The sequence below is a fragment of the Siphateles boraxobius genome, unplaced genomic scaffold (assembly GCF_051911475.1).
Source record: "Siphateles boraxobius isolate OS27281-9 unplaced genomic scaffold, OSU_SipBor_1 54, whole genome shotgun sequence".
NCBI lineage: Eukaryota > Metazoa > Chordata > Actinopteri > Cypriniformes > Leuciscidae > Siphateles > Siphateles boraxobius.
The window spans coordinates 2,000,048-2,013,615 of NW_027509180.1; the positions used below are offsets into that span (position 1 = coordinate 2,000,048).

The following is a 13,568-nucleotide window of genomic DNA, read 5'->3' on the forward strand; positions in this document are numbered from 1 at the left end:
TCCATTTCACTCCTGACTGAAGTAATGCATTTTGAATGCATTTTTGAATGCAAATTTGAATGCATTTTTGGTGATTTAAGAGCAGACAGAGCCTCTCTCAGCTCACGTTCTGTTCCTACGAAGTTAGTTCCGTTGTCTGATCTGATGTGCGATACCTGACCTCTTCTGGATATAAATATGCGCAGTGCATTGATGCAAGAACTGGTATCTAATGAATATGCCATTTCCAAATGCACTGCCCTGCTGGCCATGCAGGTGAAGATAACACCATAGCGTTTTATGAAGCTGCGGCCTCTCTTCACTTCAAAAGGCCCGAAGTAGTCATCACCCACATTTGTTAATGGTGGGAGGTCAGGTTGGAGTCTGTCTTTCGGCAAATCTGCCATCCTTTGTTCAACTGAGCAACTGAGATCTTTAGCATTTTCCATGAATAGAAATAAGTTATCAACTGGTTTGTTGCATTCTGTATATCTGTGTTAACAGAGTCTGTTACATTTAGGACATCTTTAATGACAACAGCATTTACTGTAGCCTCTCCTTTGACCTCTGGGTCATCACTGCTGATATAGACAGAATCCACAATGTTAACAGGCCATTCCCTTTCATTCTTGAGAAGAAAATCTGGCCAACAAAGGTGTGAAAACGCTTTGTTTCATTCCTAGTGTACTTTAGCACAGTTGTGCTGTCACTCCAAAAGGTTGAATTTTCCAACTCTAGCTGCAGTTCTGGTTTCAACATCCTATCAACGCGAACTGCAAGCACAGCAGCGGTTAGTTCCATCCTTGGGATTGTCACTTTCTTTAATGGAGCAACTCTTGCTTTTCCTAGAATTAAGGCAAGATACTGTACCATAACCGTCCTCGCTGGCATCAGAGAAGTGATGTAGTTGGGCACTTGTCAGCTGTCCAAAATCTTTGGGCTTGATGCATCTTGGTAGGCTAAATGTGCTGAGTTTTCTTAGATCTTCTAGCCAGCCCACCCATTGTAGTTGGTAGTTTGGGGAAATGTGATCATCCCAACCACAGCTCAACCTACAAAGATTTTGCAGCATTAACTTGGCAGGTAAGGTAAAGGGTGCTAAAAATCCAATAGGATCGTACACCTAAAGGCGTCAGTTTCTACACACCATTGCAGTCCAAGTGTTCTCTCGACAGGGAGATTGTCTCGGTCGAGATCCAATTGCTTTACTTCCTTAGCTCTTTTTTCCACATCAATAGATTCCAACACTTACCTACTGTTGCTAATCCATTTCACCAGCTGAAACCCCCCCAACTGGCATACAGTTGTCAGGTCTCTCACCAGGGCCATGGCCTCTGCTTCTGAAGGCAGGGACTTCAAGCAGTCATCCACGTAGAAATTATGCTTGATTGTGTCCGTCACGTGTACTGGAAACTTTGCCCTGTTGTCCTCAGCAGTTTTTCTTAGGGCAAAACTGGCACAGCTGGGTGATGATATTGCACCGAATAGATGAACAGTCATTCTGTATTCAGTGAGATGTTGTGTCAATTCAACAGTTGGCCACCACAGTAAGCGAAGAAAGTCTACATCCTGTTTTGTCACTTTGACTTGATGATACATCGCCTGGATATCAGCCATCACTGCTACAAATTCTTGACGAAACCTTGTCAGAACTCCAAGCAATGAATTCGTCAAATCAGGTCCCTGAAGTAGCTGACTGTCGAGCGACATCCCTTTGAAGCTTGCAGCGCAGTCAAATACTACCCTCAAAGTTCCCTTTTTTGGATGTTAAACGCCATGATGCGGGATGTACCAGACCTTCACTTCTTTTCCTTTCAGTTGATTTTCTGGCACCTTTTCTGCATATCCTTTATTTATGACATCACTGAGAAAGTGAGTATATTCTCCTTTAAAGGTAGCATTTTTCTTAAATTTCCTTTTCAAACAGACGACCCTTTGTTCGGCAACATGACGTTTATTAGGCATGATAACATTTTCCTCCCTGAAAGGTAATCTCATGCAGTAATGACCGTTGCTGAGTCGAGCTGAACTGTTCATGATTTCCATAAACTTGAGATCTTCTCTGGACATTTCTGGCTTTTCCTCTGTTAATTTCTCATTAAAGTCATGGTTGTATTGCTTCATCAGCAGTTCCTCTATGTTAGCAATAGATATTCGGTTGACTGTAATGGTAGGATAGCTGCTCCCAGTCTCATTGCCTCCTCTCAGTGGTCCATTGATAACCCATCCCAATAGGGTTCTGACAGCATAGGGCCCTCCATCCTTGCTGTTTACCACTTCCCATGGTTCCATTACTCTTGAAACGTTGGTTCCAATCAACAGCTCCACATCAGCATTGATGACAGGAATTTCCACTGAGTGTAAATGTGGCCAGGCACTTAACTCTTATTGTCGTGGAACGTTATCACGAGTCACAGGCATCTCATATTGTGTAAATACATCAGGCAATTCAAAGAAAGTATTACTATTGAGTGCAGATACCTCCAGTCCTGAGATAACATGACTGTCAACAAACTTTTCTTGGCTCATGGTTCTCAACAGGATCTTGGCGTTTTTTCCTCTCACCTTTAGTTCCCTCATGAGTCGCTCAGAGCAGAAAGAGGCTGTACTGCTGGGATCTAAAAATGCATAAGTTTTTAGCATCTTACTGCCTTTCACAGGCTTGATTTGTACAGGCACAATTGGCAAAACACAATCTTGTGCACCGGCCCCTATATGGCCACAAGTCTTAGGAGAAACTGCATGACTTGTTTCTTGGTGTGTGTCTTCTGATTTGATTTCCTTTTCCTTTGAATGGATGTGGAGGCAGGTAGGATGTTTCAGGTTACACAACTTAGAAAAAATAGAAAAGAACCACCGCTCATCCGTCACAAATGTCCTGTAGAGAGGTGCTGCTACATTAAATCATCAGGAATTGTAAAAATACAGCAGCCGCACACTCAAAACACTGTGCAAAATCAATTTTAATAGCAAGCTTTCGGTCTTCCGACCTTCTTCAGGCATACAAACAAAGTTACACAAGGTTACACAACTTGCAAGACTGACGTCTATGACAGTCTTTGATCATGTGTCCAAAAGTCAAACACCCAAAACAAACACCTTTCACCTTTAGAAATTCCATTTTCTCTCTGTGAAGCTTCTTCTCCATTCTGGGGCAGAACTCCAATCTGTGACCCTCCTCACACAACAGACACAACACCTTTGTTGACTGATCAGTTACATTTTTCTCCTTTTGCGCTTGACGTGTGCTTCCAGTATTAACAGCTTCCACGGAGGTAGCAAAACTGCTTCCCCTTCCCCTGAAGCTAACCTGTGAGACTTTATGTCCAACGTTATATTTTGATGGTAAGATGGATGTGTCCTGAATGTTTCCAAAGAGTGGATCAGAGGCAATAGATACTTGCCTCTCAATAAAACTGACAATATCACAGAAACCTGCTTGACGACAGTACCTCTCCTGTGACTCATAAGCAGTGTTTCTCCACCTTTCCCTCAGTTTATATGGTAGCTTCAAGACTATAGCATGCATGTTGGATGGCATATTCATCTCTGTCATATACCTAATGTCTTCCAGTGCGTTACAACAAACCCGCAGAAACAAAACAAAGGCTTGCAAGCCCTTGACATCTTCTTCTTTGATTAGTGACCATCCGAGAGCTTTCTCCATGGAAGCTGTGGCTATTCTTTGTTCATTCCCAAAGCATTTCTGAAGAAGTGTCTTAGCTCTTTGATAGCCCCTTTCAGGTGGCATTGTGTTGACAGCTCTTGACCAGCTCCTTAGGTTGTCCTTTGGTGTACTGCTCTAAAAAGTACAAACAATCTATACTGCTAGAAGCCTTCATTTCCACTCCATTTTCGAATGCTCTAATGAATGTGCTGTACTCAAGAGGGTCTCCATCAAAGGTTGGTATATCCCTTGGGGGTAATGATAGTGAAGACTGCTGCTGCACTAGTAAAGCAGTTATGTCGTTTTGCCTTTGCATAATAGTGAGAAGATTTTCTTGTTTCATATTGGTTTGCACTAACCCATCACGCTGTATGGACTCCTGCGTGGAAGGCATGGCCGTTTCCTGTGTGTGTGATGTGGTGTGACTGGTTTGCTGAGATTGTTGAGGCACGCTTGGTTGGTGATCCAGAGCATGTGCTTTTGTTCCAACTTGTTGTAAACTGGTTTCCTTAAGTCGTGCCCCCATTGACACTGTGGCTTCACTGCCTCCCTTTGGTGGATGATTGAACTGATGGCTTGAGTCCTTGAGACATGTCTCCATTGACACTGTGGCTTTACTGCCTCCCTTTGGTGGATGATTGAACTGATGGCTTGAGTCCTTGAGACATGTCTCCATTGACACTGTGGCTTTACTGCCTCCTTTTGGTGGATGATTGAAATGGCGGCTTGAAGTTTGTGGAACAAATTCCATAGCAGAGGATCTAAGAGAGGATTTGTACTTTGACCTTTTTAGATTTGAATTCATCCCATCAGAATGTGCACTGGAGCTTTGCACATCAGAACCTCTGTTCTTAAGCACCATAACCTTCGCTGTGTGAGCAGCAAGTTGACTTTGCAATTCAAGCACCTCCTTCTTTTGTCTAATTTGTTCCTCCTGTACCTCTAGTTCATGCTTTTCTTTTAGGGCCCTTTCAGCCTCTGCTTTGAGGTATGCAGAGGAGGTTGTTGACTTTAAAGACCTGTGGCTGAAGCAGGACGCTGATGTGCACCTTTTGCCACCAACATTAGAAACACTGTCATTTGGACCAATATCATCAGTGATCACAGTCATGTGTGGCACAACACAGTCAACTTCATCATCCTCAGCATCATCACCACCACCATCATCATCACATTGCTCATTAGTGTCAAGCAACCACTATTTAATTCTTTTAATTATTTCTGTATTACTTTTCATTTGGATTTCAAACCATTCATTTTGTTTTGACATTTCCTCCTTTGGTAGCAATGTTTTCAATGATTCATGCAATTCTGTTGTTTCCACACTCAATTTAAAAAAAGTATCATATATGATCTGCACCTCGAACTCATTTTTTTTAAAGCATCCATTGCTCAACTTCCTTTCTTAGTTTGTAGAGTTTCTTTATCCTAAGGTTATTTTCCTTTTGATGTGATAATATTTTTTCTTCCAAAGCTTTAACCGTGAGTTTAACTGGTCTTTTACCAAGTGCATTCTCCGTTTCACTTTGATTGGCAGGTGCATTCAAATCCACGTTACTCATTTTGATAATGATTTAGACAAGCTGCCGAAGGCTTTATTTTAGAATTGAAACCGGATTTACCTATATCCTGATTGTGAGAAGTCGGTGCATCTCTGTTCGCATTTATGAGGAAAAAAAACAATGTTAGGTACGTGACAGCTCTCCGTTACGGATATGACCGCTCTGAAAGCACTTTAAAGCATTCACAGAGACCTCAAACAGAAAGCACAAAGCCTTTCTTTATAGTGAATTTCGTTTTTTATTAATTGTATCTTAATTTTAATTTTATGTTTCATCAACCAATTGCCTGGATTAAATAAATAAGGAGTAAATATAGTAGAAAATAGATCATCATGACACGAAGGCGTCGGCGCGTGAACTGGACTCTCGTCTAATAAATGAACCGAAACACAGCGTATAAGGTACTTGCCTCACAGACCTGAGAAATATATAGAAAGCTTGAAATTTCTATTTTTTAACAGAACAATTCAAAACGAAATAAATCAGACTCTCTGCTTATGTAATCCTATATGAAATGTGCATTTCTCTCTGGCGCGTTCACTACTGCGAAGATCGTGAGTCAGCATAGTCAACTTCATCTTTTTGGCAGACACTTTGTAGCAGACACTGACAAACACTTGTTTATTAATAAACAATTAAAATGTCTCCTTGCTATATGTGACATTCTAAATCATTATGCAGGTTCTTTGTGGCAGCTTTTAGATACTTTATTGGCAGTGCCACCCTTACATTTTACATGAATGCGTCACCACTGCAGCAGCACCGAAAACATGATTTTTTTCAAATCTAAAATCAAAAATCGTGATACGAACCGAATTGTAGGTTTGGTCTATCGTTACAGCCCTAGTATGAGAAAGCAGGAGTTTAGTCGTTTGTCATGGTTGTAAAAAAAAAACAATGGCTATCTGAACATCTTTGCCAAGCGCAAACCACAGAAGTAAGCAATAAATTATCGGGGAGGGTCATGCCTTTTTCACACAATAATTTTGGAGGGTCATAGAAACAATTATTGATGGCGAAGGGAGGGTCAAGTCTTTTTTGACTACAGATCTCAAAACTCCTCCGGTAGCCCCTTAAATAAAAAACGAACAGTCCCTTAGATCTTTTTTTGCGTAGCCCTTGAAATCAGTCCACGTACCCCAGTTTGACAACCGTGGCCTTAAGACATAACTGGCTGTGTTTACGCTAATTTTGCACAAGTACATTAAACCACTACACGGATTCGCACAGCCGCATGCGCGAGCAGTCTACACAAACAAAACGCGCGTCAGCATTTGAAATTGAAAGCAGCCTACTGTTAGTGAGGTTCATATTTTAAATATATAAGTCCACTGCATTCCAAAACACATAAATGATGACTTCGTAGAGCATTTGTAAGGAAAATACCGACAGGCGAGACAGCACACTTCAAGTGTAACATCAAACAAAGCGCGCGTCTCTCACAGCGTATCCTGTGCAATGAATCCTGTGAATGTCCTTGTAATTCACTTAAACCTTTCCGAACTTTATGACAGATTATTTTAAGGAAGGTTCGAGTGGTGTATGTGTGTGAGGAATTGGAAGCAAGCAGAATACGGGTGTTTCCAAAGCAAACTCAACGTCATCGCACATCTGGTTAAAAACTAAGCTCAGAATCGATTCTGAAATTCTCAGAATCGATCCAGAATCGTTGGAGAGAGAATCGCGATGTATCGATGGATCGATTTTTTCTCCCTCCCCTAAACGTGTGTGTGCTGTAAAGTGGTTAGAAAAAATGAAATCGGAATCGGCTAAAATCGGTATCGGCAGGTCAAACTCAATGAAAAATCGGAATCGGCCTAGAAATTGTAATCGGTGCATCTCTACATGACAAACTAATATTCATAATAGACAGAATACTTGGGCCAATTGACCCTTCGCAAAGACCCGCCCCCCTTAGTTACCCCTTAGTTAGCTATGTCCGACAAGCTACGCCGCTCTCACACACACACACCATGTTCTCACGCAGTGGAAAATACATCGCGGAGCAGAGAGGAGACTGACAACACGCTGACAGACAGGACAGACCAGGTTACTTTTCGGCTACTTTTGATATTAAACATATTAAACAAAAATCTTACCTTTCAAATTTGGTCATTTTTTTAAAGAAATTTAAACAATAAATACCATTTTGTGGCTCTTTAATGTGTCGTGACAGATCGCTGTAGAGCCTCAGTTAAAGCTGCTTGTGATCCGATCATCTCTTCCTTCTAGTTCATTTATAGCATCAAATAAACATGAATGAACATAAGAAGGAATGTTGTTTTAACTGCGGAAAGGCGTCAGTACACTCCGTTCTTCAAATTCAAATCATCCCATGTTAATCTACCATCTCTCCTGACTGCTTTGTCGGACAAAATGGCGGATGGCGAAGTATGATTGGTCAGATCACCTGTCAGTCAAGCTCCACGTGAAGGGTCAATTGTATCAAGTAGCTTCTTAAACAGAGAAGAAGGGAGCACATCACAAGGAGACAGAGTACCATCCCCTCCTCCACTCAAACAGTCTCTCTCTATACACAAATACTCTTTTCAACAGCCTCCTAAGACTGTAACTTAGACAAAATGTAATAATAAATTCATTACCATAACCTTTCATAGTAGTTCCTTTGTTATCCAGACTTTTCCTTGAATGTACAAAGCTGTCTTCATCTTTAGCCACCAACATGTCTAACGACTTTCAGGATTTAAAACTATCTTGTAGACATATTAGTACAAAATCAACACTTCTATAATTTTTCTAGCCATAAGGCAACCAACATCTTCTTCCTGATATAAATTAATATGTTTTGTTACTGTCTCCACAACAAATAATGACAAGCACCTCATGGTCTCAGCTGGTTCTTGAAAGCCCATTCCCATCAGCTCTTAATCTATAATCTCCTTTTCTTCAGGGTGTTGTCCCCTGGCATAGTTGCAGACACTTGTCACAATGAAAAACAAGCCATACAATGAATGCGGTTTGGTGAGTGGTATAGAGGAACTCACATATCTGGGTCAGACTGCCGTAAATGCTCACAGCTCATCCCCTTTATGGTGTAATGATGCTGCTGGCCTCACAGGCATCTGTTCCACTCTCATACACATCTCACATAACACACACCCCATCAAGAGATGCCCAGTGGCGGCGGTGACCCCCTGTCTTAGGTTGCCCTGTTAGGCCAAAGAAGATCTTACCCGTCGTTGAGAAATCACCTCATGCACACTAGTAACCACGCTTTCCCATTACCGAAAATTTGACCATTTTCTTCAACATAATCAGTCGTTTTCTGGAGCTTAGGAAAGGCACATTCAAGAGTCAGCCATTCGGACTGCCTAATAGTGTTCACACAGGGAGACAGGTTATTAACAGTAGCATTTAAATCACTTAAATACATTTAACATGTTAAAATCAGCAAAATCGCAATGCTGAGATTATACTCAGTGAACTTAGATCACAACCGTACATTCAGTGTACTGTTACATCTGTAGCCGGAGTCGTCACTGGTCCTAAAATAAACAAGTAAAAAAAAATACATTATTATTTTAAGGACTTCTTTAAAGTAATTCAGTTTTACTTTTAAAACATTTACAATTGCCCTCTAATTGTATAATATCCTGTAACATTATTTATTTTAACATCTCTAGGTCTATGATTTTCAACTGAAACACTTTTACTTTCACTATAGCTTATTACTTATGACACAGGCTCAGATAACAGCTTTACTTGCTGACCTTGAATGAGAGAGAGACTTTCAGAGGCATCCAGGACTGGTACACTGCATTTTCATCAACTTTTAACATCAGACTTTTTCTACTATCTTTTAACTGTAGCCTAGCTTAAGGCATCATTGCCAGAAATGACACACATTTTCAATACAAACTTATTTTTTATAGTTGTCTTTTCCTCATACGTCAGGGAATTTAGACATTACAAATTTCCACTCAAATTGAGTCTCTGTCGCACTGGCAGTTTCAGCCAATCACACACCAGATTCAGATAAGCGTACAAGCTTATCTTTTGAAAGCAAAAAATCAGCTTCTAATTCTTTCATGATCAACTTTTCAAGCTGTTTGTTTAATCAGATGCCTTTCTACTAGGGGTGTAACGGTACATGTATTCGTATTGAACAGTTTCGGTACGAGGCTTCCGGTTCGGTACGCATACAAACCGAACGGTTCCTTGGACCATTTTTCCTGCCGACAAAATCCGCGCTGGTGCGACCATAGGTAGCGTCCCATAGGCGCGACCACCACAACATTTCGCAACATCAGATGGCAAACGTAATGAAAGTGGAACGAAATTGCGCTACTCATTATATTGTGCTTCTCGGACCATTTATCAGTTCGGACCAGGAACATCTGTGCAGCGCAAGCCGATATTGATCAAGCGACACTGTTACTACACAACGCTAAGAGATCCAGTGAAGAAAACATTTGAATTCGCCACTGAAGTAATAACATCGTTGGAGAGATCTAGTGAGAAACATTCAAATTTCTCCATTATTAACCGTAGATCTCTATTAGATCAAACAGCGCTGACGTGGAAACTAGAGCCCCTTTCACACAGCGCGATGATCCCTGCAAATTGCCGGAAAATTGCCAGAACGCCTTCTGTGTGAACGCAAACACGACCAGGGATTGATACCGGCATCGATAGCGTGTTGAGGACCTAGTAACAGTGCCGGAATCAGTCCCGGAACGCGCCCTGTGTTAACAAAAGCCAGGACCAATGCCGTAAGGGGTGTGTCATAGTGATGACGCACGTGTCATAGTGATGACGCACGTGCCATCGCGCGACTCTGTTGCTCTTAGAAGAAAGTTTGTGTTTGTCATCAAAAAAGAAAGAACGAAAAAATGTCTGCAAACTGGAACGAAGCAAAGACCAGGAGCTCCTTACTATCCGCGATGAAGCTGAGATCGTTCGCCAGCTTTGTGGAACTTTCGCGCATGTACATGTTTTCAACGCGTACGTTACGCGTCTCATCCTGAACGTCATGTGTCGTTACGGGATCTTTACGGGATGTGTGTGAACGCACTCACAGATCCCGGCAAATCACTGGCAGTGTGAATGAACCAAAATCAAACAATCCCGGGACAAATGCAATGTCACATTATCCGTGTATTTTCCGGAATCTCTGTGTGAAAGGGGTACAGGAGAACCATTGTGCCGTGAATGTACTAGTTATAGGCTTTAAGTCCACAGATTAGCAACATTCACCATGGATTTAATATAGTAACACTAACTGTAATGGAAGTTTGGCTGGAATAGTGAAATGCTTTCAAGTACTTCACACATCTTTTTCCAGCACTTCAAAACTCAAATATTATATATATAAATATATATTTAAATGTTATTTTTAATGTGATGACCAAAACATTATTTGTTCATCCAAATTACCCCCATTTATAAACCTGAAGGTTTCAAGATGTAGGAAAACTTTTCTTTTAAAAGATGTTTTTCTTTTAATAAATAGGAAATTTCTCTGGCATTTCTTTCTTTTTGCTGTACCGAACCGTGACACCACTATCGCTTTGAACCGAAGCGTGATTTTTGCGAACCGTTACACCCCTACTTTCTACACATTCTTACATTTAGCAACTGTTAATCCAGTACTACTGCTTCTGCTTATTTGACTTAAATAAAAATAATTATTCTAGTTCTCAATAAAGTTTCACATTTCATCTCAATTTTAGTCATTATCTGTAATTTTACATCAACCGGTACTTATTATAGATATTTCCTTTGAAGGGCCCCTATCATGGATTTTTGAAAATGACTGTTCATGTAGTGTGTAATATAGCTCTAAGTGAATGAAAACATCCTGCAAAGTTTTATATCTGAAAGTGCACCGTATATAGAGTTATTGTCTTTCAAAAGTGAGAGTCGACTTGTGTTGAAATGTCGAAATGAATTGTTTTTGAAATGAGTCATTAGCCGTTTCGTAGTGACGTAGATACGAAACATTAGCATATTGGCCGTGCCCAGTTATTGCGCGCGCACTCGCAGGGAAAATTAAACCTCAAATGGCCGCTGATTCCTGAACTGGACAGCATCATGTCGAGAAAACGGCGCTGTGCATAATGTGAAGGTAAAGCCAGTTATTTTTCACTCCCCAAGGATGAGCATGTGAAGAATCAGTGGTTAAAATTCAAAAATCGACGTCATTGTTCGTTACTGTGTTTCGTTTACGGTGAAGGAAGCCTCAGGACACGCAGAGCTGTCGGTGTTATGCAATGGGTGTTTTTGTTCTCGACGCGCTCAGACTATGGACGCGCTGTACACGGTAGGCCAATCACAACAGACTGCGCTGTCTGGCCAATCAGAGCAGATCGCGGAAAGGAGGGATTTAGAGAGATTGATTCATTTGACGAGCCGTTTGAAAATCATTGAAAATGTGATTGTGCAAATGTATATTGTGAGGAAATTAAAGTTTTTTTTTTTACATTTGATGCGTGTAAACATGTTGTAGGTGACTCTACAACAACATTAGGAAACTTTAAAATACCATGATAGGGGCACTTTAAAAGGATTTCCTTACAACTTCAATCTTATGACCTTCTTTCAACCTTCGTCTTTCTCAGACGAAAACTTTAATATCGTCACATCAACCATTGATCTACTTTCAAACACAAATTAACTAACATTTCACATTATCACTTTATTTTACACCTTCTGAGTGGACATTTACAGTTACGGGCTAAATGGCCCTGCTGACCACAATTAAAACACTCTCTGTCATCTGGTGGATTTGTTTCAGCCTCAACTATAGCATCAGACTAGAGGTCAGAGGTCCTTGCCCTTCTGTTTTCTGGAGTGTCTCGCTCCTGCCTCCCCAAGTATATAAACATACATACATTTCAGAGAAGTCCCCCCTGTCTTATCCCTATGCAAATGGTAAAACCATATGACATTCCTTTGCAGCATCTACTGAAAGACAATGAAAAACAAAAATTTCCATAACAGTATAAACCAAAAAATAGACACTTAACAGGATTGAATAATGTATAACATTGGCCTGTATGACAAAAATCGAGTCTCTTTTGGACTGATAAAAAAGCAAGACAATCACGCCGGCGCGATAGCCGACCCCAGGGGGTTAAATGGCCTGTTCACGGATAATCCTACATAGTTAACATTTGTTCACAAGGCTTTTTAAAAGGCTTTAGTTTTTTCTTCAAAACAATGTGAAAACCATCCTTGGTGCCAAGATGGCTAAAGGAGATAGCTTTAGTGGGGGTTAACAATGACAGAATAGCATACGCACAATATCGGATTTGGAACGGCCTCATCCAACCGGCCGTATCGGAGCCGATACCGATACTGAGTATTGGATCGGTGCATCCCTACTTCAAACCACCAAGAGCTAACTCAAAACTCATCACCTCTTCCGTAAACACCTCAACCCGCAATCCAGGAACCCGGCAAAAGCCAACCAACCATTCATTATCGAGTGCTGTCCCTCAGAACGCATCAATGACCGACTACAAGCCAATCAGCGCTGAAGAGATTCCCTCTGGTAACTTTGTCACGAAAGGGAACGCACACACTCACAGGATCATCCAAACGCAAGTACACAATCTCCTAATTCTTGCTGAACTGGTGCAAGTCCTACAACCAAACGAACAAAGGTTGAATTGCTAGTAGATTGATTCTCTCAGGTTGAAGTCAAGAAATAGTGTCTAACGCTAGACATTTGGGACTCCATTCATACTCCGTTAATAACATCACCTTTTCTCTATCACTGTTTGAATGAATGTTTGTGTGTTTGCGTTAGATTAGTTTTTGTGTATTAGATTAGTTCAATAAAGTCTTGATTGATTTTACATACAAGTGTCGTGTGCTGTGTGCTTAAAAGTTACTGCCTTAAACTGTAGATTTCGTTACCTTGCTCATAATCAGTGATCATAATTTTGTGATATCATTACCCTAAAAACACGGGATAATATTCTGTCCAGAAATGATAAAATAGTCTAATCTCAATTTATCTGTGAATGAAGAGTTGATAAAAGTGAAAAATATTTATTCTGAATCATTTGCATATTAATTCGGTTCTTATTCACTATAATTCAATCCCCTTTGAGTTATATTGATCCTAGTTCCCTTACAACTATGTGTTATATGGCATTATTTCAGTGACTTAACTTTTTTTTTTAAACCACGCATAAACGTTATTTTCTCAAAACTACAAACTTTTATGCACATGTTGCTCATATATTACTGTAGCCCAGTTTGTATTATACAGTGTAATTAGACTTCAACCATTAATATGTTTTTAAGCAACTGAAAAAAGCACAAATGTCAGGGCATGTCAAAACTTCTTCAGGCCCAAAAATACCCTTAGGGCCTAGAGGGTTAATCAT

General features: G+C 40.6%; 1 protein-coding gene across 1 annotated transcript in view; it reads right to left on the bottom strand.

The window, feature by feature from the left end:
* The window catches only part of LOC143714421 (uncharacterized), a 318,101-nt gene that overhangs the window by 181,161 nt on the left and 123,372 nt on the right, over positions 1 to 13,568 (bottom strand). The window lies entirely within an intron of this gene.